The sequence below is a fragment of the Ptychodera flava genome, chromosome 3 (assembly GCF_041260155.1).
Source record: "Ptychodera flava strain L36383 chromosome 3, AS_Pfla_20210202, whole genome shotgun sequence".
NCBI classification, from domain to species: domain Eukaryota; kingdom Metazoa; phylum Hemichordata; class Enteropneusta; family Ptychoderidae; genus Ptychodera; species Ptychodera flava.
Genome location: NC_091930.1, coordinates 23,447,777 through 23,454,122, shown reverse-complemented (window position 1 = coordinate 23,454,122; position 6,346 = coordinate 23,447,777).

Genomic DNA, 6,346 nt, shown 5'->3' with positions numbered 1-6,346 from the left:
GGATAAGAGGTGCCAGGGTGTACAATTTAGCGCAATTTCTCTGTTCTATTCGAGCGGGGCTGATTTCGTGACATAGATCTCCAAGACACGTATGTCCGTAGAGAACATCGCTGGCAAAGGGACGTTTTTCCCTCATTGATTCACTACAGAACGAATTCATAGAATCAGCATGAAATACACCACATACTTGTGCTCCAAATCGTGTACAAGAGTTTGCAATGGTGAGATGGAGTCCTGATTAACATGGTCAATGAACTTGTCATCAAAACCCGTGTAAAAACAATTGAACAGATGGTTTTGGGTGAAACAGCTCCTAGGTTGTATAGATTGAATACCTTCACTTTCTTTGCAACAACTGACGGCACTTCACACGAATTAACTGCATGAAAGTTAACAATGTTGATTGGTGAATAATTTTCTGGTGAAAATTTAACGTACATGTATGTCTGCCGAGAGGAAGAGACAAGACAAATGTCTGAGTTAAATTGCAGACTTGAAATGCATTGTCCTGTTAATACATCTATAGTCAGAGTCGAAAAGCCGCCTATTTTTATTTGCCATGAAAATTACATAACAATTAAACACAAGTCAGTGGATTATTTATTTATTTATTTATTTATTTATTTATTTATTTATTATTTATTTATTTATTTATTTATTCACATTAAAGGATAACCTATATGTCACGTAGCGTGGCTTGTGATGTGGCTATTATCGGGTTCGTACACTGAACGTCGGGGCAGGTAGGCGTATAAGAGACGGCAACGGTACACAGGAATTCTCTAAGTCGTAGTACTTTATTCAGCTGAGTAACACTAGTTACACGGTAAGCTTCTATGACCTACACTAGTCGTCAGGGTCACGGTTGAACGTCGTCTCGGGGCGTCGTCGGTAAAGTGCGTAGACACGGTCCATCCACGGAGGGACCGTGTCCCCAAAGTTCTCCTAAAACGGTGTCTGATGTTCTCTCCCTAACACACTGAGATGCATAGTTTATATTGGCTTTCAGAAACTGCAAAGTCATGGGTCTATAATTAACTAAAAACAATCGGGTCTCAGGATCTGCAAAGTCATGCTCTTGGTTAAGTACAATGTCAAACAGGGGTAAAGGTCGTCCAGGCATTGATGATAACTTCAGGAGTTGAAACAATAAAAGGTCAACGATCTCCCGTGCAGGGTTACTGTCGGTCATTACAGTCAAATTCAAAAGGTTAAATTCTAAGCATATATATGGCTACGTCACACCTCCCAACCAAGATCGAAAAGCGTCCTCGCTTGATCTAAAAATCAAATAAAATCAAATCATATATCATAATAAAAGTTCTATGGAAAATGATGCAAAGTTCTAAGTTCACTAGTCTAGAGTTTGTTATGTCCGAGATTCATAATCAGTAATCAGTCCTTTGTCCAGTATATTATCAGGCGGTTCCCACGTGTCATCTTTAGGGCGGTAACCTTTCCATCTGACAGGATAGCGGGTTTCATGACGACCGTCCGAATTAGTTACAGTTCGGTGATCGACAATTCTCAAGGCCTGATACACATCATCAGTTTCGTTGTCATCGCCATTACTTCCGGTAGTATCAAGTATGGGATTCTCATTAACATTATCGCGGTCAATAATGTCATTAGTGTCTGTTACAGTGTCATTATTTTCCGTAGGGTCAATTACAGAGTCAGTATCGGTATTTCCATTGTCAGTGTCCGGCAATTCATGTGGTCTATTGTTAGGGTCCGTATATGGTTTCATTCGATTCACATGCACAACTTGTTGCTTGCGTCGCGAATCACACGTGGCGAGGCGATAGTTCACAGGTGTTACTTTTTCCACAACACGATAGGGACCATGCCATGGGTGAAGTAACTTCGGTGATAATCCTCGTTTCCTAACAGGTGTATACAACCATATTTTATCTCCAATGTCATAGTTAATGTCCTTAGCGCGCTTGTCATACTGCATCTTCTGCTTTTGCTGCGCTAACTGAATATTTTCGTGGACAAGTGGCTGAATTTCACACAATCGTTGAACCACCGTCTCACCATAGTCCTTAGGGTCAGTAAAGGTCGTTGTCGGCTTAGTGAGGGTAACATCAATTGGTAATCTCGGTTTTCTTCCGTACAATGTATAGAAAGGCGACTCCTTAGTCGATTCCTGCTTACATGTCCGGTACGAAAACAATGCCATTGGCAAATATAGATCCCAATCAGTCTGATTATGATTGACGTACATACTTAATATCGTTAATAATACTCCATTAAATTTTTCAACTAATCCGTCACATTCGGGGTGATAAGCCGATGTGTTTACCTTTCTCGTGCTCATTAATTCACAAGTCTTTTGCACCAATGTCGACAGGAAGTTTCTACCACGATCAGACAACAATGTCCGAGGCGCAGAATGTCGGGCAATAATCTCATCGACTAACAGTCGGGCAACAACATCCGCAGTTGTCTTTTCAATGGCAAAGGCTTCGGGCCAACGTGTAAGATAATCCGAAAACACAATAATAAAGCGATTACCTCGTTCAGTAGTTGGAAGTGGTCCTAATACGTCGACAGCTACACGATCAAAGGGGCCATCAACGGGTATAGGCTGTAACGGTGCAACTGGTAAATTCTTTGGAGTCTTTTTCGTAGAGCAGTCAACACACGATTTACACCAGTGTTCAATGTCTTTAAACATTCCCAACCAATAGAATCGTTCTTGTATCTTACTGTACGTCTTGTGGAACCCTAGATGACCTGAGGTGACCTCGTCATGGCATGACGTCATCACTTCGTCCTGCAGGGCGCGAGGAATGACAAGCTGTTTACGCACGTCTCTTCGCCGTTCCCTTGGGCGGGCATCCACAGATGATACAGTACACCATCGTCGATAACATACTGGTCAGCATACAAAACAACTTTCCTAGCTGTCTTCGTATCGGTGGGAAGTTCATCATCGATCAAGTACGATATAAGCGGTTGCAAAGTCAAATCACGTCTTTGCAAGTCTCTAACTCGGTCTAATTGAAGTCCAGGGCTGTCGTCGCTGCGATGATAAAGTCACGTGCACTTTTGTCTTCATCATCATCTTGCGGTCGTCTGGAAAGTCCATCTGCATTTCCATGTTTTGTCCCTGGGCGGTGTTGAATTTCAAGTCATATTCTTGCAAGGTCAATGACCAGCGGGCGAGTCGTCCTGTAGGCTCCTTAATAGTCATTAACCATTTCAGTGGGTTGTGGTCAGTAATAACAGTGGAAGCGTCTACCATATAAGTATGGTCGGAAATGCTTAATCGACCAAATTATGGCTAGAGCTTCTTTCTCGATCGTCGAATAGTGTTTCTCATGTTTTGTCAAGTTCGGCTAGCATAAGAAATAACAACTTCTTTCTTATCACGTACCTGTATTAAGCAAGATCCAATGCCAGTGTCACACGCATCTGTATGCAGAACAAAGGGTTCATCAAAATCAGGGTATCCGAGTATTGGTGTTGAAATAAGCGCTAACTTTAAAGTGCAGAAAGCGTCTTCACATTCGGTACTCCAATTAAACACATTGTCCTTCATCAACAGTTTGTTTAGCGGGTGACGTCACTTTGGCAAAGTTCTGCACAAATCGTCGATAATATGATGCTAATCCAAGGAAACTTCGTAGTTGACGAACATCCTTTGGGCGCGGATAGTTCTTTACTGCATCAATCTTCTTAGGATTTGGTTTAATTCCATCTCGGGTCACAACATGTCCCAAGTACTCGATTTCAGTCTTACAGAAGTGACATTTCCTACGTTTCAATTTCAGTCCGGCTTTTCGAAATCGATCGAAGACCTCACGCAAATGGCGGAGATGCTCATTAAATGTTTTCAAAACACAATGACGTCATCAAGGTAAATCAGGCATATTTCCCATTGAAGTCCAGCAAGTATTAATTCCATTAAGCGTTGAAAGGTACTTGGCGCGTTACATAATCCAAAGGGCATAACATTAAATTCATAGAGTCCGTTGTATGAAACAAAGGCGGTCTTTTCTCTATCTTCCGGCGCGACCTCAATTTGCCAGTATCCTGATGCTAAATCCATAGTCGAAAAATAACGTGCTTGCCCGAGGGCATCCAGACTATCGTCGATGCGCGGCAGCAGGTAAACATCCTTCTTCGTAACATGGTTTATCTTTCTAAAATCAACGCAGAAACGTTGTTATTGGTCCGCCTTGGAGACAAGAAGAATCGAGGCCGACCATGGGCTCGTCGAAGGTCGAATAATGTCATTGTCAACATAGACTTAATATGTTCTCGTACAACAGGTCGTTGACTGGCGGGAACGCGATATGGGCGTTGCTTAATCGGAGGATGCTCACCAGTGTCAATACGATGTTGTACAATATTTGTCTTTCCCAAATCGTTGTCATTCTTCGCAAATACATCGTCATATTCCAATAACAGCTCGTACACCTGTCTCGTCTGCTCAGCAGACAAATCTGTCGTCTCGCACAGATTCACGCGGCTCCTCGAATTACACCATCAGGCAACACCTCATCCGGGCCGGTTGCCGGTAATTCGCCTGGGTCGCAATTTCCTCGGTCCTCTTCAAGGCACGTCTGCCTAGAACCGGCATTCACTGGGTGATCATCATTATTACACTCGTCGTCATTTTCAGCACCCACATTTGCTATACACGCAGTAACATTATCGTCGTCAGCAGTTTCAAACACACCAAGGTTCGTACATCTGTATATCTTCACAGGCTTATCTCTTGGGTTTACAACTAGAACAGGGGCACGCCCATTATTTACAGTCACGAAGGCCCTTGCCAAGCCAACGCCCAACTTAAGGCCATCGTCTGGGCTAAAGTCGGTCAAAATGCTCAAAAAATCAAATTTTATTTTTCCTTCATTGTCACCCTCGACATGTATACTTTCAAATAAGCTATATCATTCTTCAAAAAATATTAACTAAAATCGAGAAAAATCGCGTTTTTTTCCCACTGACCCCTGGTCAAATTTTATTTAGTCTAATTATATATTCAAAACAGGTAAATCGCTATTTTTGGTTGCCTAAAAACTTTGTTGAGTTATGGCATCATGTATGAAGTAGTGACCATTTGCTTGCTTATTGAAGCAGCTTTTTCAGAGGTAAAAATATGGCGTTGTGGAAATTGTGAGTTTGAGACTAATTGCAGTCTAAAAAAGCCAGATCAATGAGTAATCGGGAAGAAATTTGCAACAAATGATTCTGTTTTATATTTTGTGTGGATATTACTGTAAGGCATATGAAGATTTCATTCAGGTATAGCAATTAAACCAGAAAACAAACCATATTAGACGTTATGGTGTCCATATACATAACAAGTAAAGAATCTCACATGAATTTCATTATCATGCTGATTATAAAATCAATGTTTTTTTGATAATTAACAGTTCATATTTCACTTAGAAAGCAATTACAACCAGGTTTTTGTAAATAGAATTCTAACTGATAATTTAAACTTGTCCAATACCCTATTTTGAGGTCGTATACTTTGCATGAAATATGAGTATCACCTTTATGTTGTAAATATTTCAATCCAATACTCCTAACATTTTGTTTTGTACTGCATTCGTTTCTTGTGGCAGTAATAACTCTTGAAAGAATGGTTGGAATGCAATGAAAATCAGCCAACATATGTGAAATTAAATACTTTACAAAATAACCTCAAAAAACAAGGTCATCCAATCATGTCATAGTAGAAACTTGACGGAAAGTTGTGAAATTTATTAATTTTTCAATCTTACCGAGATGACTATGATTTAATTTATATTGACATCTTATACAGTCATAGATTTAGGTTCATATTGTAATACATATACATCTGAATGCTACAGAAAAAATTCAATTGTTGTATGACTTTTCGTTCAATAGATATCTTTGCCACAAATTTCCTCATATTTTTAACCCTGAAATTGTCGCCATGCCAACCAATATCCGGTTTTCCCCCTGCACTGCATTTTACCATCTACTGCAACAAAAAGATGACAAACTCTGAAAAAGAGGTACTACACGGTTAGTGTTTTTAAAATAGCCCAGACAATAGCTTAACATGATCCCCTGGGCGCGCTTCCACAAGGCCACAATGTCCATCGTCTACATCTATGGCTGCCATGAACCTCTTATGTGAACGGGCAGGAAGTACTAAAAGTTTCTAAGGCGACTACCGAACAGTCTTTCACACGACTTTTACTACGGCCACCATTAACTTCCAGCGGGGTATCACATCCCTCTACGGTGGCTTGTTGTTTAGTAAACATGATGTCAAGTCCGATATCATTCATTAAATCAGCTCCGATCAAACAGTCATACATGGAATTTGCGATAACATAAGCAGGATAGG